The following is a 23819-nucleotide window of genomic DNA, read 5'->3' as shown; positions in this document are numbered from 1 at the left end:
CTCTGACTCCCACGAAGACCTTGTATCTGCATGAATCAGACTTGATCCATGTGAGTACTGTCGTAGAGTCTGACCACAAGATTGTTCTTTGCACCGGGATGGTGAGTTCACGTTGGATTAACGTGGCTAGATGCGCTCCTGCTAGGGCTGCGCAGAGCTCTAGACGCGGGATAGATTGTTGCTTTCGTGGGGCTATTCTTGAGCGAGCCAGGATGAAAGCGGTGTGTATCTCTCCTCCCTTCTCTTGGGCACGCAAGTAGGCCACAGATCCATAGGCTACTTCGGAGGCGTCGCTGAAGACGTGTAGATCCATCTTGCATGTCTCTGGCCTCACTGTGGGTGGGAAGTAGCTGCGGCGTATGTTGACGCCTGGGAGTGAGCGGAGTTCCGTCTCCCACTCTCTCCATGTGGAGGCAAGGTGTGCGGGTATTGGGTCGTCCCAGCCCTGGTCCTTGTCCCATAGTGCTCGTACAATCATCTTTGCCCTGGTGGTGTAAGGTAGAATACATCCCAACGGGTCATATTGTCTGGCGAGTGTTCTGTACACACTCCGTCTGGTGGTCGGTATCGCCGTCGACCTTCCCTGCTCCGTGGTCAGGGGTTTGTGTCTATAGTGGAGCGAGTCTGTTTTGAAGCACCAGACTAGTCCTAGTGTCATTTCTTGGGCTTCTCCTGGGATGGTCGCCATCCAGGTCTCTCTACTGGCTGCCTTGTCCGCGGGGGAGAGGCTGCGCAATACTTGCGGGTCGCTGCTGGCCCACTGCCTGAGATCAAAGCCGCCTTTGATCAGGGAGGCGCGTAGCTTGAGTAGGAGAGCCTCGGCTTCTTCTTGGGTCGAAACGCTTTGTAAACAGTTGTCCACGTAGAAACTGTTCTTCACACTGTGTCGGACCTCTTCATCTGCTGCTGGGTCCTCTGCGACGTGTTTCTGCAGTGCAAATGTAGCACAGCACGGGCTGCATGTGGTTCCGAAGGGGAGGACTTCCCATTGGTAGATGGCTGGGTGCTCATCTCCGATCCTCTCTCTCCATAGGAACCGCAGTAGGGGCTTATCCTCCTCCACTAGTCTCACCTGCAGGAACATCCCTTTGATATCCCCGCTGATAGCCACCTTGTCTTGGCGGAAGCGTAGTAGCACGCCTAGTAGAGAGGGGCCGAGTGTGGGGCCGGGCAAGAGCTCTTTATTCAGATTCTGGGATCCGATCTGGTAGCTGCAGTTAAACACAATGCGATCCTTGCCGTTGTGGTGGACCTTGTGGTGCGGCACGTACCATGATTCGGTCGTCTGATCGGCCTCTTTAATGTCAATCTTCATTACGTGTCTCGCTGTGATTAGCTTCTCAATCTCAGCGCGGTACACACTCTCTTGAGCGGGGTCTTTGGCTAGGCGCCGCTCTGTGTTCAATAGATACCGCTCCGTAGCTTCTTTCGTGGCGTGAAAGGTGGGCATTCCCTCTCGCCTCAGGAGTGGAGTTGCGTATCTCATCACTCCGCCGACTGTGACTCTCTTTGTCCCTTGCTCGAGGAGGTTTATGGCGTAAATGTCTTCTTTAGAACGAATGTCTTTCTTTTCGTTCTTAAAGGGCATTGTCTCTAGTGTCCATAGCCTCTCGACATGCTGCAGGAGAGTGGTGTCTTCTTCTGTCACTCTGGAGTGGAGGCAGCTAGTGGCTGCTGTTCGGTTGAGAGATTTAGCGAGGGGGCCTTGTAATGTCCATCCTAGGCGGGTCTCGACTGCTGCAGGACAGCCTCTGGGTCCTGTATGGACCCGGTCTATCGGGACTATGAGGTCTGCATGGTCGGAGCCTATCAGCAGGGTCGGGGTGGCGCCGTCTATGAGCGGGATAGGTAGTTGACGCAGGTGCACATATTTATCCATCAGTTTGGCGATGGGGTAGGTGTACTGTGATAGTCCTATTTCTTGGCTGGTGAAAGCATTTGTAATCCTATACCGTCTCTCTGGCTGCCCGCTTGCTGCGATAGTGAAGGAGACATTCTCGCCTTTTATCGTCTTTAAATCTCTTCTTATTGTCCGAATCGTCATCTGGTTCTCGCTCCCCCGCAGTCCCAGCTGGGCCGCAGCGGATGCGAGGAGAAGGGTCTTCTCTGACCCGTCATCAAGGACGGCGTAAGTGTCCATGACTTTATCTTGGTGGCTCAATGTTACACGGACTACCTTTAAGAGCACCTGGGCGCCGCTGCTGCTGGCGGGGTCAATGTACATGACACTTGCCTTTGTGCTGCTCGATGGTGCAGGTGCAGGCTTTCTTCTGTTACTGTCGTGTAGGACATCTAGGTGGGCTCCGTCACACCGACTGCACCTCTTCTTTAGGCGGCACTCGGCTGCCATGTGACTGCGCGCACATCGGTAACAGCGCCTGTTGGACTTTATCCATTGACTCACTTCTTCTGCATTCATCTTCTTGAACAGGTCACATTGTGACAGCCAGTGTTCCTTCTCGCAGTACGGGCACACCATCTTCCACTTCTCTTTTCTCGAGGGGGTACTGTGGTTCTTACTGCTCGGTACTGATTCTGATTGGTGCATGACAGTCACTGATCTTCTTCCATCGTTTACTCTCCTAGGTCCCTCTCTGGAGCTTGGTGTGCTCCGCACGAATGTATCCAAGCGTAGGCTGCTGACTTCTCTCGTCAGGAAGTCGGCTAAATCGAGGAGGGATGGTTCGGGACCGTTAGGATCACGGTGGTCTCTTTGCCGCCTAAAGCGCTCTTGTCTGGCGGGCGGCAGCTTCTCTAAAATCCTCTCTATTGAAGATATAATGCTTGTTTGCAAAGTTTGCTGGAGCCACTTCATCCAGAAGGGCACACCCCGGTCAGAGAGCGGACGCAGACACAGAGAACAGTCCTTTCGTATTTATTAAGGATTCTGTTGTTGAGCGATATGCTTCCATCCAGGTCGATGGAGCAATCAAAGATTGAGTGAGTGGTGTTTTAGTTCATGAACGCACTCTCTCACTGGGAAAGCAGACAGCAATGGAACACATGGGCGGCAAGATGGCCGCTGTATTTAAACCCATTAGGACCCCTGGGCTGTCCAGAGAGATGCCAGACTATAAATAATAGGACCCCTGGGCCATCAAAGAAGTGCCTGACTGGAAATGACAATACACAGCATAACAAATCATGGGGAATTTACAACAGCCGCCCCAAGAATAGCATAGCTATTATGTAAACAGTCAAATTCCCTAAGTGGCTACCGAGGTCTATGGATTGTCAACATCGTGTGCCACAGCCGGCAGCTGGACAAGGCGTGCTACCGGTCGTAGGTACGTCTTGTCTCCAACTCGGACCTCAGCCGACCGGATGCATCCATCTGCACTTGCATTTAGTCTGACAACCCTCCCAACGGGCCAGTGAGCACGTGGCAGCTGAGGGTCGACAATCATCACGACGGTGTCCTGGAGGAGACCATCAGTGTGTTGTCGCCACTTCTGGCGGACTTGAAGGGATGGCAAGTAGCTTCTGAGGAATTGCACCCAGAAGTGGTCCACCATCATTTGGCAATGCCGCCACCGTCTCCTGGTGAGTAGGTCCGGAGCGTAGGACACTTGTGGCAGGGAGGCGTCCCGCCGCCCCATCAGCAACATGTTTGGTGTCACAGGGTCCGGATCCGCAATGTCTGACGACACGTATCCTAAAGGTTTGGCATTGAGGATGCCTTCCACTTCGACCATAACAGTGAGCAGGACTTCTTCCTGGAGAGGCTGAGTACCGATCACCACCTGCAGAGCCTTCTTGACGGATTGTATCTCACGTTCCCAGGCACCACCAAAGTGGGGAGCTGCTGGTGGGTTGAACTGCAGCTGTGGCTCCATCGAGGCGAATGCCTCCCTCAGTTCCCTTTCTGCACCTCGGAAGTTCGTCCCCTGATCCGAGAGAATCTCAAAGGGGGTGCCTCTCCGGGCGATGAATCGTCTCAAAGCCAAGAGGAAGGCATCGGTGTCGATACTACTCAGCAGGTCTAAGTGGACACAGCGAGTGGTCAGGCATTTAAAGATGACTCCCCAACATTTTCTGGTGCCCCGCCCGACCTTGATGGTATATGGCCCGAAGCAGTCGATTCCTGTCGAGAAGAATGGCGGCTTAAGGATCCGCAAGCGGGCAGGAGGTAAGTCGGCCATCATTGGAACCACCGGCTTCCCTCTCCACTTCCTACATTCTGGGCAGGTCCTTTGATGATGTTTGATGGCCTGTCTACCCCGCAGGACCCAGTACTGGCGCCTGACTTCTGCAAAGACCCGATCGGGTGGAGTAGGCGTGCATCCACATCCTTGATGAGGAGTTTTGTCACTGCATGGCCAGGGTGGAGAACTATGGGGTGGATGTCGGTAGAGGAGGAGATGTCCAGGTGGCGAAACCGTCCACCAACTCGCAGAAGACCCATTGTATGATCCATCTCTGGTGAGAGCGTACCGAGCTTACTACTGGGCAGTACTGGGTTTCCGGCTCTGAGACACTTAAGTTCCTCGGGGAAGCAGTCCGCCTGGCTGGCCTTCAGCAAGAAGACTTCGGCGTCGTGCAGGTCAGGGTGAGGTAGAGAGGAGTCGGCCGCCGCCCCGTAAAGAAACTGCTGGGTGGCTTTGACCAGGTCCGTCCAGCTGCTGAACTGCGAAACATCGGGTGTTTGGGATGCCGGATTAATCTGTGTGAGGCCACAGAAGATACTCTGCTTGAGCTCGGCCGCATCTTCTGGGTCTGTAGAGGTGGGAAGCAATGGCCATCTGTCTGGTGGACCACGGAGGAATGATGGTCCTTGAATCCACCGATTTGGTGCCGCCAGTTCAGCTAGGGTTTTGCCGCGGGTGAGATCATCGGCTGGATTGTTGGCTGTGTCCACGTAGCGCCAGGTGTGCAGGGCTGTCAGGTCTTGGATCTCGGAGACCCTGGTTCCCACGAACACCTTGAACCTGCAGGACTCTGATGTCAGCCAGGTTAAGACTGTGGTAGAGTCAGTCCAGAGAAAGGTCTGGGAGATGCTTAGGATGAGCTCCCGATGAATCAGGGAGCACAACTGGGCTCCTGCCAGTGCTGCACAGAGCTCTAACCGTGGCATCGACTGCTGACGCTTTGGGGCCACCCTAGACCGTGCCATAACAAATGAGACGTGGACTCTGTCATTACTCCTCATTGTGAGGTAGGCTACCGAGCCATACGCCTGTTCAGAGGCATCAGAGAAGATGTGGAGAGTGTAGTCTGTGGCTTCTGTGGCAACCTCCAGCGGTGCGTAGCTTCGCGGTAGGGAGATGTTTGGCAAGTCAGGGAGTTCCCTTTCCCAGCGTAACCAGGCCTCAAGGATGTCAGGAGGGAGATTTGGGTCATCCCAGTCCCTCTTCTTAGCCCACAGTCTCTGGACTATAACCTTGGCCCGTGTTGTGTAGGGAATGATGGCTCCAAGAGGGTCATATTGGCGGGCTAGCACCCTGTAGACATAGCGCATGGTGGGAATCTCGCTCTCCAAAGGCTTGGACTTGTAGCCAAGTTGATCAGTTGGACAATGCCACCGTAGGCCCAGGGCCGGCTCCTGGGTGTCAGTGTTCTTCTCTACAAGCCATAGCTCTGTGCTGTCCGATCTAGCGGTGGAGGGCAGATGGGAGACCGCGGATGGGACGTTACTCGCCCACTGCCGGATCTCGAATCCTCCCAAGGCTAGACACTGCCGCATCTTGTCCACAAGGTGCTTGGCAGCCTCTGGCGTTGAAAGGCTCTGGAGACAGTTGTCCACATAGAACGACTTCTCTATGGACTGCAGGATATCCTCGTTTCCCTCCACATGATCTTTGACATGCTTCTGCAGTGCAAATGTTGCGCAGCAGGGGCTGCTTGTGGTCCCAAACGGCAAGACTTGCCATTGGTACACGTCCGGTTGCTCCTCCCTTTGCAGGTTTCGCCAGAAAAACCGCAGCAGTGGCTGGTCCTCAGGTAACAGCCGAACTTGATGGAACATCGCTCGGATGTCCCCACTAATGGCGACGGTGTACTGCCGGAATCGCAGGAGGACCCCGATGAGCGCTGGTCCGAGGGTTGGGCCTGGAAGAAGTTGCTCATTGAGGGAGAGGCCGCGACAGGTGAAGGAGCAGTCGAAGACCAGACGATCCTTCCCATTATGGTGGACAAGGTGATGGGGGATGAACCATGACTCGTCAGACTTGGTCACCTCTTCTTTACCCAGCTTGGTAACACATCCTCCATCGATGAGCTTCTGGATCTCTGCTCCATAGATTTGAGCCTTGGCTGGATCCTTTACCAGTCGTCGCTCGGTGCTACGGAGTATTGGCATGACTGCTTCGGCAGTGGCTTTCAGTGGCGGCGCGTCCTTTACGCGGAGCAGAGGCGTGGCGTATCGGAGTGTGTCACCAACCTTCACCCTCTCAGTGCGTGCTTCCAGGATGCCCACAGCCTCGTGGTCCAGACGGGACCTTACTGCTAGCTTTTCGCTTCTAAATGGAAGCACATCAAGCTGCCAGAGACGTTCAACGTGTTGATAGAGGTCGTCCGGTGCAGACTTGAGAGAGGTAAAGTAGCATGAAGTAGCATGCGACGCAAGACCATCTGGGCCTTGGAGTGCCCAGCCGAGCGCTGTGTGGACTGCTGCGGGTCCACCTTTGGGGCCGAATCTGATGGGTTCTTGCGGTGTGATCAGATGGGTGCAGTCTGCACCAATTAGCAGTAGTGGATGCACTTGACTGAAGTCCTGCAATGGGAGCCCCCTCAGGTGGCGATAGCGTTCCTGAAGTGCCGTCACAGGGTAAGACTGCTCTGACAGGGCTAATCGACCCGCTGTGAAGGCACCCTTCACCAGGTGCTGTTCAGAAGGATGAGTCAGGGAGGCCACATGGAAGTCTACAGACTTGCCAGTGAGGCGAGCCACGTCCTGGCGAATCGTCCGCAGTGCGAGGGACTCCGCTTCGCCTTTAAGGTCCAGGTGTCGAGCTGCAGCTGGCAGTATTATCGTGCGTTCGGCTCCATCGTCTAGGATCGCATAAGTGTGCAGTGACTTGCTTCCGTTGGTAATGACGATTGGTACCACCTTAAGGTACACCTTCCCTCCTCGTCTGGAGTTGGAGAGAGAGGCGCCCTCCTTCGGTGTGATGAGGTAGAAGCGGGGGCCTGGCTTGGCAATGGCGTGGAGGACTCTGAGGTGGACCTCCTGGCACTCACTGCATGCTTTCCTCAAGGTGCAGGCATCTTGCTCGTGGCTGGTACGACCGCAATGACGACAACGTTTGCCATTTGCTATCCACTCCTCAACCTTTCCTGGCGAGCATTGGACAATGTCTGGACACTGCGATAGGTAGTGCTCGGCACTCCTGCAGAAGAGACACATCCTCTTGAACTGCTGCTTCTTGGCTTCTGATCGAGATGTCTCAGCAGGCTGACGGCTGTCATGTTCAGGCTTGTCGGAGCCATGATAAACGTGGAAAGGCTGGTTGCGAGGTCTGGGTGGGGGAACTTGCTTATCTCTCTTAGGGAACTGTGTCCCTTCCATCCGATGGCGCTGTGCCATTCTCTCCGACAGTCTTTGAGCGTCAGCCTTTACCCTGAGCCAGTCGGCGAGGTCTCGAAGGTCGTACGGGTTTAGGCTGGTCGTGTCGAGGCGACCTCGAGCCTGTAGGTGCTCCACAAAGCCATCTCTCACTTGCGTAGGGAGTTTACACAGGAGCCGGTCCACATGGCCGGTCGACCTGACTTCCATCCCGTTAGGTCCTTCCAGTGATGTGAGCATTCCCACTAGCAAGTCGACGCTAAGGGCGAAGCTCTGGAAGGCTTTGGTATCTCCTGCTTTGAGATCAGGAGCGTTCAGTAGTGCGGCAATCTCGCTTTGTGCAAGCTGATATGGCTGTCCGTATTGCCGCTGCAAGGCCTGCATGGCGGCGGTGTAGGGTTGCGCATAATGCCTGCAGGACTGGGCTATCAGCTTAGCCTCATCTAGAACCAGCTGCTCCATAAGTACACGGTACTTGTAGTGCTCAGAAAGTTCAGGGTGGGCATCGAGCAGGTGATCCAGCGCCATCTTAAGGTCTGTAAACTCTCTCTCGCTGTCATGGACCAGGTTAGGCAGTTTAGGTACAGGGACTGGCTGCCTGGGAGGCTGGAGAGCGTATGGATCCTGTAGTGCTGTGTACTGGGCCTGACGGACATACTGGACCGGTGGAACTGCTACATGATAGTAGGGTGCTGGACCGGGTGTTGGATGCACCAGCTGGTAGGCTGGCTGAGTCGATGGAGCAGGCTGAGGCTGATACACTGGTTGTGGATGGTGGCTCAGTTGGTGCGGCAATGCTTGGTACACTTGCTGAGCAGTGATGATTGGTTGAGGCCGATATGCCCTCGCTGCTGCAACAGCGGTTGTGTATGGTGAACATGCCGCTGTCCAGGAGGGTAGTTGATGGGTAGACTGCTGAGGTGCACCTGCTGTATGTTGGCCCACTGGCTGGAGAGCAGTTGCAGTGGGCAACCGTTGTGCAGGGTAGAGCGCTGTTGCAGTCTGGAGTTGATAGTTAGGCTGTGCAGGCATAGCTGTGGTATATTGATACGCTTGATATGCAGATCTCATCGGCGTAAACTCATACCGGGTCCGTGCGGCCGCTGGTGTGCTGCCATGCCTGCTCCTCACCATTGATGACACAGGCTGGTTTGACCGGTAGGTAGACTGGTGACTTGGTACCGTTGGCATTTGCTGGCCCACGTGACCCACTGCTAGCATCACCTGGAAGTCAGACTGTGGCATGACCAGACTCATCGCGGTGGGGGCTGGGGGCCTCAGAGCTGCCCCGAACAGCTGTGCGGCGGTTACTGTCGGCGGTAGAGACTGAGTCGACATGTAGGCTTGCTGCCTTTGGCCCGGTGTACAGGTTGTGGCTTGAGACTGTAACGTTGCAGTTGTTGGGCACAGCAGCGGTATTAGTGGCAGCGGGCTCGACCATGGTGAGCGGCTGGGTGGGACACTCAGACTATGATGTGACAATGGTGGTGGAAGGCGTAGGGGCATGGTAGAGCAAGGTCCTCTTGCGTCAGAGGTGCCACCTGTTAGGCTCCGACTGTGGTGGCTCTGCTCTGATGGGGATGGCGATGTGAGCCCCACACACACTTCCCGCTGGTCAGGCCGGGTGTTAGCATACGGTGATAGGTCCCCGTGTCGCGTCTGATCGACTGCTCCCGGCAATGAGTGGCAGGGAGGGGGCCCGAGCGCAGTGTGGAGCTGGTCACCTGTAGCTGCAACCTCGGTCTGCAGGCTGAGTGACCGCAGCTGCTGTGCGGTGGCACCTTCGCTGTCATCTGGTAGAGGCGGTGCAGTATTAGGCATGAGGGACTGTGGTAAGCTAACCTGATAGCCTTGCAGGTGTGCTGGAAGCTGTCGCAGCCTTCCTCCTCGTCTTCCATTTTCGTCTGCTGCTGTTCTCTGTGTGTCCATGGCGCCGTCGTGGGTGAAGTTCTCCGGCTCGAAGGACCAATATTGAAGATATAATGCTTGTTTGCAAAGTTTGCTGGAGCCACTTCATCCAGAAGGGCACACCCCGGTCAGAGAGCGGACGCAGACACAGAGAACAGTCCTTTCGTATTTATTAAGGATTCTGTTGTTGAGCGATATGCTTCCATCCAGGTCGTAGGGCTGGATGGAGCAATCAAAGATTGAGTGAGTGGTGTTTTAGTTCATGAACGCACTCTCTCACTGGGAAAGCAGACAGCAATGGAACACATGGGCGGCAAGATGGCCGCTGTATTTAAACCCATTAGGACCCCTGGGCTGTCCAGAGAGATGCCAGACTATAAATAATAGGACCCCTGGGCCATCAAAGAAGTGCCTGACTGGAAATGACAATACACAGCATAACAAATCATGGGGAATTTACAACACTCTCGACGTTAGAGTTGGAGTATAGCTCGTGCATACCCTTTTCTCGTTGCGCTCCCAGCATCCCTACCAGGGACTGCACTTTTATAGACAGGTCGTCTAGTGAGCGATTGTCTGTTGCTGGGGGTAGGCGGTCAATATGCCTTATCTCTTGGATTACGTAATCCCATATACGTCCATATCTCTGGTCCAGCGCTGCTAGAGCCGCGGTGTATGGGGTCGTAGAGGTGGCATAGGCTAGCGCTATATTGTGCGCTCGGGGTACTTTCAGGTGCTTCAGTAATATTGCATACTTGTGGCGTTCGTCAACGACATCCACCATCATTGTCTCTAAGCACATCCGGAGCTCTGTGTACTGTGCTCGATTCTCATGGGTGAAGTCTGGAAACGTCGGTGTGCCAATGTATGACGCCGTGGATGGCTGGCACATCGGTGAGCGTTGGGAGAGAGGCCTCCTAGGCGAGTCTCCTCTTGCGCCTCTCTGTGGGCTGGTACCGGCAGGGTACCATGGCCCGCTGGTCCAGGTGCTGTTCCTCGGGGCTGGTCGTGCGTCATGCTCACCCGTGAATAGAGTCGGGGGTCTGTAGCGCAGCGCCGCGGGGGTATAGCCTGGGCTGTACTGGACCTCCTGGTCCGGTGGAGTACTGTGCTGTCGTCGGGCTTGGTTCTCCTCCTCTCCCTCTTCTTCTTCTGTCAGGTCCTCTAGATCCTGTAGTCGTTTATTTAGCCTCTCCGCAGTGTATGCTGCTCCTTCCTTGTAGCTGGGTCTCGCTTGGACCGGTCGGGGAAGGGGGTCTGCGGGGGGTATAGGCTCTCTCTGGTGGTCAAGTTCAGGGTCGCTTGGTCGGTTAGGGGATGCTGCCCTTGACTGTTGTCTCGACGAGGCCCTTAAACCCCTGGCGGAGGGAGAGGGTGTTGCCTTGGTGATCAGCTGCTCCATTAGCTGCGCTTGTAGTCTGTCGCGCTCGCCCTGTAGTCTGTCGCGCTCGGCTTCGCGCTGGATGAGAGCGATGTCGCGCTCTGCTTCTCTTTGGGCACCGTCAGCGGCGCGCTGGGTGTCGGACCGGTCTCTTGCCATATTCTCTTCCGTCTGAAGGCGTCTCATCTCCAGGCGTTTGTGCTCTTCTTCGCTCCGTTGCTGTGTTTGGAGTCGATCGCGTTCACCCTGAAGTCGATCGCGTTCACCCTGAAGTCGATCGCGTTCACCCTGGAGTCGATCGCGTTCGGTAGAGGCTGTCAGGCTGACGAGGAACGCCTGTGACAGCATCCTCTCCGCCTCGCTGGGGGAAGACGCTTGTAGAGGTGAGCCGCTCCTGGCTGTACTCGTTGGGGAGTCCTGGAGCTCTATCTCCTCGGCGCTCTCCTCATCTTGTTCCGTGCAGGGTTCCACCTCTGGAGGGTTGTCTTCCTCCCGGAGCTGGTCAGGGACTACTTCTTCGGTATTGGCGGGGGGTAAAGGCATGTCTGTTCCCTCCTGGTCCCCACCGTGAGCTTGGTCAGTTACATTAGAACCCACTAGGGCCTCTGTGGTCGGGGTAACCTGGTCGTTAAGGTCAGACATAATTTTACTTTCTACTTTTACCGCGTTTACCGTCTGTAGAAGGCTAGGTAGTTGACTGACAGCGTAATCCTCTAAGTACTGAGGTGTCTGTCGTCTGCGCCGCGGGCGTTCTACGTTAGGAGGACCGTTTCGTGGAGTGTTCATCATAGGCCATTTCAATATTAATAACACTATATTAATATTACACTAGTTACCCTCCGGCTCGAAGGACCAATTGTAACTGAGGGGTACAATTCCCTGACTGTATTGATAAGTATGGTATCATTAAACCACTACCGCTTGATGTACTTTAACGTCTGGCCATACAGTACACAATATCTAAGTATGATGAACACTTTCCCACATATGAAATCAGGTCCACACAAATATAACAGTCGAAGGTTTAATATAGCAAAAGGTATATACAACATTCACTTAATTACATTTATGATTTGAATGCACTTGTAAGGCAAATGAGTATTCGTAGGCAAATCAACACTGAATGTCCAATCTCTGGTTACGCAGGAAGCAAGTATACAACCTGGTTCTTTAGGGAACTATAGCGATGGTACTTAAGGATTATAGCGGGATACTAAAGGGGTCCTGCTGGTTGTAAGTCAGTAGGGGGGGGGGGGGTTTGGAGAGCCGTCAGCTGCATCCCATCTGGCCAACGATTCCTGGGGAGAATTCAGGTACAGAACACAGTGCCCGCAGGATCTTGATCCACAGATGAATACACTTGGGCCCTCTTGTAGACGGTAGCTGTAGGCTGTAGGTCCACAACGAAGGAGAAGCGAGGCGGCCTCGGTCTGGGTTGAGCGCCGTCTCACCGGGGCTCCTCTCGGGGGTAATTCCAACACTCACCGGCGTTGGCTGTTATCCGCTCCACAAATCAAAGCACCCAAAGCAAATAGATATTCCATGCCGTATAGGCTCAGCAGTCGTCCGGGTAGGTAATCCAATGTGCAGGTCCACTCGTCCTCGCCCAGAACTCCTCGGATGAAAGCACCACGCGTGGTCTGCCCAGCCTGGTTAAGACTCTAGATAACGCGAGGAAACGATGGGGGTGCTGCTCACTTTAGAACTCTAACCGAACGATGCACCATACATAATAGACTATTATTAACTTAATAGAAATACGTCCCACTCGACGGTACAGTGCCAAACTATGACAATTCAGCTATGAATTTACACGAGGTCTCAATGCCTATTCTGGGGCTAAATAGGCCATACTGCACCACACGTGGGTCGTGGGTGAGGCTTCACGTCTGTTACTAGGTTGGAGGGTAAAGGACTAATGGACTAAAAGAAAGTTCTACTTTACTTGCGCCATATTTATATGCACGGTGAACAAATAGTACCATTCGTATTTCGGTAGCCGTATTCCTACGCGGAACCGGGGCTAGTTGGGACATGTTCGTCGGCACTATTGAACTTGACTCAAGGGGCTTGTCTGCTGGCGCCAGGTTCTTGTCCAATGAGAGAATGAACTATTATGGGCTGTAGTAGACTAAAGGGATATTCAGTGTATATGTACAAAGAATATACAAGGGATATCAAACGATATACAAATACTATTAAATATATATCCATAAATAAATATATATATTCGGTTTAATCTGATCCTTCACAACAGTACTGCTACAGAGTAGCCGTTGGCCTTGCTGAGTTTGTTATTTGATCCAAAGAGAATGAACTCTGTTTTACTCAATTCTCCCCTGTCTCGAATGTTGCTAGACTATGCCTCCCACTGGTCGGCTGCAGTGAGGTCCAAGCCTTGCATCACGTGTCCCCTCCGGTACACAAGGAGGCAGCTGTCGCATCTTTTTATACAGCGTGACCTCTCAGTGGCGAGGAGTAACGCATGGGAGGCTCACGCTGCCCCCGATGCTTCCTGATTCTGCTGTACAGGCGCACCAACCGACCTGTAGGAGTCGCCGTCCACAACGTCCAATCCCCACCCACCAGCTTTCCCACCCCTAACACTGACAATTGTGTTAGTATGAACGACCAGCCAAGCTGGTAGCAACGCCGAGAGCTGGGCTCGAACCCAGCATCTCCTGCGTTAGTGGCGAGCGCCTTGCCCACTGCGCCACTTAGCCGCCCTTTACAGAAGTAATCTGAGAAACCAATAAACTTTCACTGGAAATTGTGACGTTAATACAAGAGTTTTGACTTGAGGGTCAGATTCAGACAAGTAGTAGCTTAACCGTTATAATTCATTCAAGGCCGGGCGATTGAGGTGGTTACTGAATGCAATTATTTGGGCTCTGTATTTTAATAGATCCTCAGTGAAAGGAAATCCTTCCTGAATGGCTTCTACCTGAAGGCTTTCCAATTACATTTGGTGAACTATCCATTTGACTCAACTCAATTTACCCAAATGTATTGTTTACCTCTAATTCTAAAGGTAACTAATCGGGTTGAATGTGTTCCTATGCACTGGTTTCTTAGCTCTTATCTGTACCCCCTAAAGTCAATTGTCACTGAATTATTTATTGAATCTCTTTTGTATTAACATCTGGTTCAGACATTTATTCTCCAGACATTAACAGCCCAGTCTAAGCAGGCTCATCGAGGTGTCCAGTAAGGTCGTAGGAGTGAGCCAGGCCCAGCTCAGACCTTTTTCAATGTATCTAATTGTAGAGGGTTTGAAAATGCCTCCATGTAAAGTTGTATACAAAAACATACAAGCCCTATTTTTTTTTTTATCCACTTTTTCTCCCATTTTCTACATTTTTCTCCCATCCCAATTTCGCATCATCCAATTCAACCCTCCCCTGTCACTAACGCTGTTTCTTGCCTCCCACAAGCCGGCTGCAATGTGGACTAAGTCATACATAGCACAAGTCCCCTCCGGTACTTGAGGTAACAGCAGTCGCATCTTTTCACCTGCGCAGCTCGATCTCTCAGTGGCGAGGAGTAATGCGTGGGAGGCTCACGCTGCCCCAGACACTTCCTGATCCTACTGCGCAGGCGCACCAACCGACCTGTAGGAGTCGCTGTCCACAACGCCCGATCCCCACCCATCAGTTTCCCACCCCCTAATACGGCCAATGTGTATTAGTATGAACGACCAGCTAAACTGAAAGCAATGTGGAGCGCTGGGCTCAAACAGGCGAGCCCAGCGTCTCCGCATTCATGGCGAGCGCCTTGCCCACTACGCCACGTAGCCGCCCTACAAGCCCTATTTTTTAAGATTATTCACAACTACTCTAACTGTACAGTCATTTACTTTTGAATGAGATGCTACATATTATTAGACTTCCAAGTCAGTAGATGGCGCTCCTGTGAGTGATAGAGGAAATCAGTATAGTCTTGGCTCCCAAGCATGCGCAGTCCAGTCAGAGTAAACCGCTGCCAGCAGAGCCAGGCTAGAAGAAATAACGTGTCTATTCTCCATTCACAGGTAATACAATTATTATCTAAAACATTCCTAACGATGTTTAAAAACGAATGTGAACTGTCAGTGACATGTTATGTAACGTTTTGAGTGTGTACGTGATCATGTTTGCAAGTTTGGACGAGTATTTTTAAATGGTCGAGTTGAATAATGGCTAACTGCTAGCTAGCTATTTTCAGTGTTACACCGACAGTAGTACACGTGGTGCTTTGATTGATTGAAAACGTTATTAACAGATTGCAGAATGGGTACAGTACAGCTCAATACATACAATTGTTAAGGGGATGCAGACCAGAGAAAGACTTTCGTCTTGTTTACATCAGGGTCCCCCATTTTCAGTTCATCATAACATATGACATACATGACATACAGATAGACGGTGCTTGTGTGTGTGTGTACGTGCGTGTAAGACAGCGTGTTACCGTCAATGTGTATTTGAGCTAAGGTTATGTAGCTAATGTGTATTCAATTTAAGATGTATACAATTGGTTTTTGTACATTGAATTGAATGTGATTGTTCGGACTACAGGATGAGGTATTACGTTTATTTGTAAGTAAGAATATAGATGGCGATGCAAAAGGGTTTATTGGTTGCACTTCAAGGATAGTTTGAATTTATGCCAAAAGGTTAACACTTTGGTTGCCTTGGGTTAAATTAATGATGTACCATAGATTGCCAGCGCTATTTGTCTATGGAGAAAGTCCCCTTCTTTGCAGGGCTATAACTTTTTAAATTCTATTGCTACATTGCCATTATTAGGGCCCATTCAAAGTCCTATATGTATTGTTCATTGTGTAGCAACGTTAAACTTTTTCATTCACATATTCATAGTAAAGTATGGTCTAATGTATAAGTATGTTTTCATCTCTTTCTGCAGCTTTCTCCAGAACGTGATATATAGCCCCAAATGCATTATATTGATGATGAAATACAGTTTGATGGCAATCAGCGCGATATAAAAAATTCCAACTAGACGTACTTCTAGAAGTTACTACACGTCATCTGATGTTGACCGGATGGGCGAGGGGGCGTTTATAATTCCGTGGGCAGCGTTATACCAATCATCTAATGTGGGTCAAATGTTGATAATAGCAGTTAGTAGGGGTGCACCGATATGAAAATTGGCCACCGATACCGATACCGATTGTTCAACTAACACAATCGGCCGATACCGATACTTGTGGCAAAAAATAAGTATTTGTAATTTTTTTAAATTTTTTTTTTAATTTAATTTTAATTTTTTTTTATTTATTTTTTTAAATGAAACTACTGTATATTTGTATGTGTATGTTTCAAGTTCAAGTTTTCAAGTTTCTTTAATAGTTGTCATACAGAAGTACAGAATACTTTTATACAAAATGCTTCTTACTGTTACGCTCCAGAGACTGTGCAAGACAAGATAAGTATGAAATAAAATAACATAGTATAGCATGTAAATTAGAAGTAAAAAAATGAGGTCACAGTGTTCAGTATAGACATATGTACAATGTTCGATGCAGAGTAGACGTAACTGAGTTACCATATAATATACAATACTGTGTAGTGTACTAACTTTGTAGGCCTCTTTACTTACTTAAAAAAAGGAAACATCAAGAAATATGTTTAATTTATGGTATCACTATCTCCCAGTATCGTCTGGCGGCCTGCAGAGGGATACTATTTTCTCAACCAGAGCTTTCAACCAATGCAATGGAACCATTCTGGCGGCCTGCAGCGGGATACTATTCTCTCAACCAGAGCTTTCAACCAATGCAATGGAACCATTTTGATTGACAGTCGATTCGGCCAATTACGCCACACCGCTAGCACCCACCTCCTGCTGTTCTTACCACCAATCGGCAAGCGTTTATTCATTTTCTACTTCGGGGGCATGCCGCCATTGATCTGCTTGCGAGAATGCGAGTCAAACTCAGAACCACAACAAGCTAATACGTTAGCTGCCCGGCAGTGCCCGCCGACCAGCGCGCTCCACAGGATGGCCAAACGAGACACAATGATTTTACTGCAACAAATGTTATAATAAAACAAAGCCTTTCTATACATTTGTCTGGTTGAAAACTTTATTAACAGATTGCAGAATGGGTAGTTGGGTACGGAATGGAACCGAGCTATGAACGGCTTGCTTGCTATCTTCGGGTAAATACTATGCTGATGTAATTGAACGTGTAACTAACTATATAACGTTAATGTCACAAAACGAATGTTTGTGTCATTTTAACAGCAGATACTTTCTTAAATGCCATCCTCCCGACAGAGCGGTGTTGATGGGGAGCTCTGATGGGTTCGCTTGGTTGTGTTATTAGCATTGAACAGCTAACCGAAAGCTAGCGTTAACTAATGTTAAAGGTTTAGCCATAACGTTACGTTGGCTAAAGTTGGGGCTATTCATAATCCAGCAATAATGGCTGCAGACCTGCAAGCAAAGTACAGCAAGTTGGCAAAGGAGTATTCCAACGTAAATCACATTTTCACCAGTAACGTTAGTCTTCTGCCTCCCGGTAGCTCATGCTGCAATGGAATGGAACTGAGCTATGAACGGACTCGGAGTAATGTCTTGCTGCTATGGGTAATAATAATATGCTGATGTTATTGTCCGTGTAACACTAACTATATAACGTTAATGCCACAAAACGAATGCCTTGTTAATCATAAGTAGTAACTGATGCAGTAGCTTGTGTGTGTGTGTGGGGGACGGCGGGCGTTGTGCAGGTAGGTCGCGAGTGAATTTTTTTTTTGCCTTTTGACGCTACACAAATTGATGGATATTTATCGGCGACTGCTATCGGCACATTTGAGCTTATCGGCCGATAGGCCGATAGCAGTCAACAAGGCACTTATCGGCCGATACCGATACCCGACCGATATATCGGTGCACCCCTAGCAGTTAGTATCTAAGACGGTAACGTTACACGCTAAAACTCACCCCAGTCTCCGCGCGCCGTTGGGCGATCATCGTCGAGTAGAAATTTTATCATTATGGGATATATTTTTACCCGGTCCATCTCCAGCTTGTATAATGGTATATACGTCCAAATCATGTTGTTTATCGAGTTATTGCCAATTGATCACCGTGTAGCGTGACGAGCCAGAGTCCCATGAACCATAGCGAGCGCCCGGAAGTACTACGGTCGTCATGACAACCTCTATTCAATATCCTGTGTGGCGATTGCGCCGATCGGCCACCAGATGGCGCTCCTGAACCGCCAGAGAGCTGAGTGGGTCCTGCTGGTGGATCTCAGGCCAGCGGAGGGGGAATATGAATCCGATCGCAGATTTTTGAAATATTGATATAAGGACGCTGTACAGCGTCCCCCGGCAACTTTAGCATGGCCAGCAAAGACGTGAAAAGACGTGTCCCGGCAGTCAAAGTGTTAATTGTTTTGCACTTTATTTCGTTTCCTAAAGAATACATTTGAAGGTTGTATTTTTGTATGATTTGGTTTATTATATTTTTGTACAATAAGAATTAAAGTATTGTAATTGGAGTATTGGAATGTTAAAGGAATATTGTCTTCAGAACAAACCACTCCCAGCAGAGCGAGGCTAGAAGAGATAAGGTGTCTATTCTCCATCATTCATAGCCCCTTTCGGGTCTGATGCACGCCAACAAGGTTGGACGAGTGAATACACAGTCCCTTATACCTTCATAGAAAAATCCCACAATTAACTCTGAAGAACTGGTCCTCAGAAAAACGCTCGTTGTACAAGTATCGCACAGACATTTCAAAGGTACTCTGTTGCACGAGGGTTTCGGACAGGCGTGCATCACAGACCCGAAAGGGGCTACATCATTCACATATCCACAGCGCACCCTTGTCTGCGTATCGATTGTGCCGATTCAGATTCTCCTAGGTCTGAGGCCGGTAACATAAGCTCCACCCCCCTTTCTTGATCCAATCACAACTGTTGCTTCCCTTGGACAAACTGTTTTGTCAGAGGAAAGCAGCCGTTGTGATTGGAGGATCAGGAAAAGAGGGCAGGGTTTGAGGGGTCATTCGTCAGAGGCTTTGATTCTATTCTGGTCTTCACTGGTGATGTTCCAAAAGGAATTCTAACTCTTGCCACCGCTCAGGCCCAGCAATTAAATGTAGGCTGTCAACCATTCCTTCTGGCCATAATTGGGTTAAATCTGCACTGCCCTACAAAACCAAAACCATTACCCAAACACGCCCAATTGGCTGTCGTCGACTGAAATAACCTTGTACTATTATGAACTTTGCTAACTAAGGAATGTACCTCACCTATATTACTGCCTACTATGCTAATTATGTCTCACCTCTCCCACTCTTCACTTGCAGCAGCACCGCACAGGTCCTCCATTTGCCACGAGTTTGCTACTGTAGCTTACAGACAAAAGATGTCCGACGAGGGAAAACTTTTCGTCGGCGGACTGAGCTTCGACACCACCGATGACTCGTTGGCGGCAGCGTTCTCAAAGTACGGAAACGTCGCCAGATGCAACGTCATCATGGACAAAGAGACGGGAAGGTCTCGCGGCTTCGGCTTCGTTACATATGAAAACCCAGCGGACGCCAAAGATGCGATGGATGGAATGGACGGCAAGACTGGACGGCAGAGCCATTCGTGTGAATGAAGCAGGGCAGGGTGGCGGCGGCGGCAGCAGAGGTCGTGGTGGTGGAGGATACGGCGGAGGTGGAGGATACGGCGGAGGTGGAGGATACGGCGGCGGAGGAGGAGGCGGCGGCGGTGGAAGCTATGGAGAGCGTAGCTATGGCGGCGGTGGGAGTTACGGCGGTGGTGGATACAGAAGTGGCGGTGGATACAGGGAGTAGTTAGAAGCGGGGGTAGCTACGGGGGGCGCTCTGGATCATACAGCTATGCTGCACACGAGAAACTCTCCCCGATTCAAGATCATCCATTGACTGGCTGTATTTAAAAGATGCGCTCCCTTAAGAAATGTCCATGTGTTGTTGACCGATTCTCTTTGTAGTTCTACTATGTTGCAGCTCAAGCATCGTGCAAATGTAGCCATAGTTTTGGCCATTCATTGACAAACTATGTTTAAACACAAGTTGAAGATTTTTTTCCTACTTGAGGGCAATTGTTCTTGCAGCTTTTTTCTAACCTCACACCTATTAACTAAGTACAATATCTGATTTGATTGGTGCCGTTAAATGAGAAATTGGAAAACTCTACAATCGAAATGATCTAGCTGCTTTTTTTTCTTGATCAGCCAGGATTTTGAAGCACCATTCCTACCTTGCACTGTTAAGCAGCTCCTGTTTTCCCCCGGATGTAGGGGAAATTCAATAGGGCTGTTTTACTTTTGTTTGAGTTATGCTTCATTTTAATGCTTGTCCAACCTACCGCCTGCCAAGTTATTGACTGAGAAATCCATTTAGTAGCTCGAACAGGCTTTTGTGTCTCGTAGTACATTCCTAAGTGTTGCTTGCTAGGCAGCAATGCCTCAGCCATGTAATTTTTTTTAAATTTTAAATATAGATTAGCCGAGGGTCCTGTATATTCAGTTTCCAAAAAAAGTTAATTCCTTTCAGACTGGTGAACTACACGCCTAATGTGGTCGGCTGTTCAATGTGTGTTTTTTGCTTTGCTCAATGTCTGCATTTTAAATGTGCTGTTAGAATGAACTGAACTTGTATAAGTGATCGATGTCTAACTTCTCTCACGGATTATAAAACTCGGAATGAGAGCATTTTTGTACTTTCTGTTCTTTGTATCAACATTAAAGTTTAATTTATTTTTGATATACTGTCATTGAGCCTACTAAACGATTCATGGAAAATAAAAAGTCTCAACACTGTTTGATTTACAATGTTACTTACTCTTAGCTGCCAGAGTTGTTTCCTTCCTGCTGACTTGTTGTACAGAACTTGTAAATTGTTTTGGATAAAAGCGTCAGCTAAATGCAGGGGAGTGCAATTCTCGACAATTGTCTCTCTTGCCTGTACTTATTGTTTAAAAGGATCCCGATTAGCTGTCACCTAGTGGCGAGCTAGTCTTCCTGGGGTCCACACTCTACACAAAGACAACAGAAAACGCAAAACATAACATGAGATACATAAATCACAATTAACAATGATAATCTAAAAACGGTAAAACATTGTAGACATCATTATCAACATCAGAATATTTTGCTCACATATTTAAATAGTGCATTCTCAGGTGGTATTTGAAAGACACTTTACTATTCAATTTACTTATGTTCAGTGGGCAGTTATTCCAATGATTTATGGCACGATAAACAACAGTCCTCTTTAAAGCATTTGATTTTGGACGTGGTAACATAATCTGTCCTACAGCTGACCTAGTAAAATAAGAATGAACCTGACTGCATCTGACAATTTGTTTGTATAAGAAAACGGGTTGAGACGAAAAGACTTCCTGAAAAATTTAACTGTTGAAAATCAGCCTATTCTCTACCGTTAACCATGAGAGATGCCGGTGCATAGTTATAGTGTTTGTTCTCATGGAACAATGTAAGACTAACCTTGCAGCTCTGTTCTGGGCAGTTTGCTATTTCTTTAGTTGACCTTTGGATGCAGAGGACCATACTGGTGCACAATAATCTAGGTGACATAAAATTAAAGATTTCGCCACCTGTCCCACAATATATGTAGGGACATAAGAAAGACATTTCCTCACCATGGAGATACCACTCCCCATCTTCTTCACTATGGTATCAATGTGTTCTGCCCATGACAGCTTGACGTTTAACAGCCAAACGAGGGTCGATACGGATCTGAACTGAGTGAATATGGTGGCGCTGACTCAAGGTCACTGAGGAATGAATATAGAGAAATTATCACATCTGTGATTGAATATGTTGACGGGACCCATGGACTCCGGGATCCGATGGTAGGATCCTAAAAGAAAATATATACATTTGAGGTGGAAGAAATTGTACATTAGGAGGGGGTTGGGACATTTACGGGCGCCAGTTTCTAATTGCACCCTCCTGTAGGTGCTCTTTGAGGGCGGTTTTGAAGGTGGGTAGGGATTCACATTATTTTACGGCTGTGGGTAGGGCGTTCCGGTTCCACATTGTTGTGGCATAATTGCGAAACATGTTTAGTTCCTTGTTTGAGCCGAATCTGGGTTGAACATGATTTGTGGAACTCCCTCTGGTGTTGTGGTCATGGAATTCACTGACCTTTTGGAAGTATTTCGACCTGGGCATCTTAGTGGTTGTGTAGTGTATCTTGTAGACCAGGCCCATTGCAAGCTCCTGTACTCTGCCATCCTAGGATGTCAAAATGGGCATGAGGTGCAAGCATAGTCGTACCCTTGAATGAGTGCTCCTGTTAGTCTTCAGGGTATTCTTGCTTACCAGAGAGGACATCCGGTACAAGAATCTTGTTCGTTGGTTGACTTTTTTTTTATTACATTGGTTGCCATTTTGTCACAGGAAAGATTTGCCTCTAGGATGGAGCCCCGGTATGTAATTTCATCTTTCCTTGTGACAATATTGTCACCAACTGTAACAGAGAAGCCGTTGGCCTTGCTGAGTTTGTTATTTGATCCAAAGAGAATGGACTCTGTTTTACCCAGGTGTAATGATAGTATGTTATCAGCGAGCCAGGTGCAGATTCTGCAGAGTTCAGAGCTGTAAAGGAATGTGAATCACTACCCACTTTCAAAACCACTCTCAAAGAACACCTATGGGAGAGACTGCAATTCGAAACTGGCCCCTGTAAATGTCCTAACCCAACCCCCTCCAATGTACAGTAAATGACCTAACCCAAGAATACACGAGACCCTCCTCTTGGAACCAAGTATGGTTTTGTCAATATTTCAATGTACAGTTTTGCTTGTACAGTTGTACAGTTTCCTCCACCCACCCCTCCTACCCAACCCACCCCACCCACCCAACCACCCACCCCTCCTACCCAACCCACCCCACCCACCCAACCACCTCCAATGTACAGTCCCCCCACCCCACCCCACCCCACCCCACCTACCCAATCTCCTCCAATGTACAGTTTCTATGTCAAATGTATATACTCTCTTTTTTTAGACTCTTTTTGTATCACAAACAGTACTGTATTTGCAAATCTGGTATGTCATAAATGTATAGATGTAGCAGTATTGTCTATATGTATGTCATTATGTTATGATGAATTGAAAATGGGGGATCCTGATGTAAACAAGACGAAAGTCTTTCTCTGGTCTGCATCCCCTTAACAATTGTATGTATTGAGCTGTATACTAGTTTTCAATCAATCAATCAATCAATCAATCAATCAATCAATCAATCAATCAATCAACGCACCCACCGTGACGTCATTACGTGCGTTTGCGCACGGCTCCGCCGCAGTATTTTCGGACGCCATACGCGTCTCTACAATTCGTAGCCGCATTTCTGCAGACCCCTCTCTGATTGGTTGAGGCCATTTCTGCAGACCCCTCTCTGATTGGAAATGTACTACCAGATTCGCGTATAACGTTATTTCGCGTGACTTCGTGGTTTATTTATAACGTTATGCACATTTCACAACACAGCCAGCTGTCAGAAACTGTACATTGTAACGTTGTTATTTCGCGGCCTGCCCATTTGATGTTCCCAAATCATATTCAGAAAGTATCACAGAGACTTCTATTGACCAAGGAATTAGTTATTATTAGTAAGATGTAAGACACAACATTTCCATAGCAATTGACCACCAGACTCTTTCTCTTAAGGCATTAACTGGGTTAATTACTATAAATGTTATATTGTAACTGTCTAGTTACACATTGGTTCCGAAATCCAGGCTGCAATTAAAACTTTGAATCTGAGAGAGCTCTGGTCAGCGAAGCCGGCGAGCGATTATTATTGGTTTTTAATGACAAACCAATTACATAATCCTATCCAACATATGTGTAAAGGCACACACAACATATTCCAGTTAACGGTATATTTTTTTAATGATTCGTTATGGCGTAATCAATACTTCCATGCGTATAACAGACAAGCTGGATGTAGCCAATTACTTAAACATTTTCTTCACAAACATAGCCACAACACTGGTAAACAAACTAC

The 23819-nt window shown here is 49.1% G+C and overlaps 1 pseudogene across 1 annotated transcript in view; it reads left to right on the top strand.

Annotated features, from left to right (window-relative positions):
* Positions 1–20594, top strand: part of LOC311241980 — a 33904-nt pseudogene extending 13310 nt beyond the window's left edge. Inside the window, exons 3-4 of the transcript XR_014620990.1 lie at positions 3662–3729; positions 19117–20594. The product of XR_014620990.1 is annotated as an uncharacterized misc_RNA (transcript). The remainder of the gene's footprint in view (positions 1–3661; positions 3730–19116) is intronic.
* Positions 20595–23819: the final 3225 nt, after the last annotated feature.

This window comes from Notolepis coatsorum, assembly GCF_963971535.1.
Source record: "Notolepis coatsorum genome assembly, chromosome: 15".
NCBI lineage: Eukaryota > Metazoa > Chordata > Actinopteri > Aulopiformes > Paralepididae > Notolepis > Notolepis coatsorum.
The sequence above is the reverse complement of the archived record's forward strand: the minus strand, read 5'-3'. Positions and strand labels throughout refer to the sequence as shown.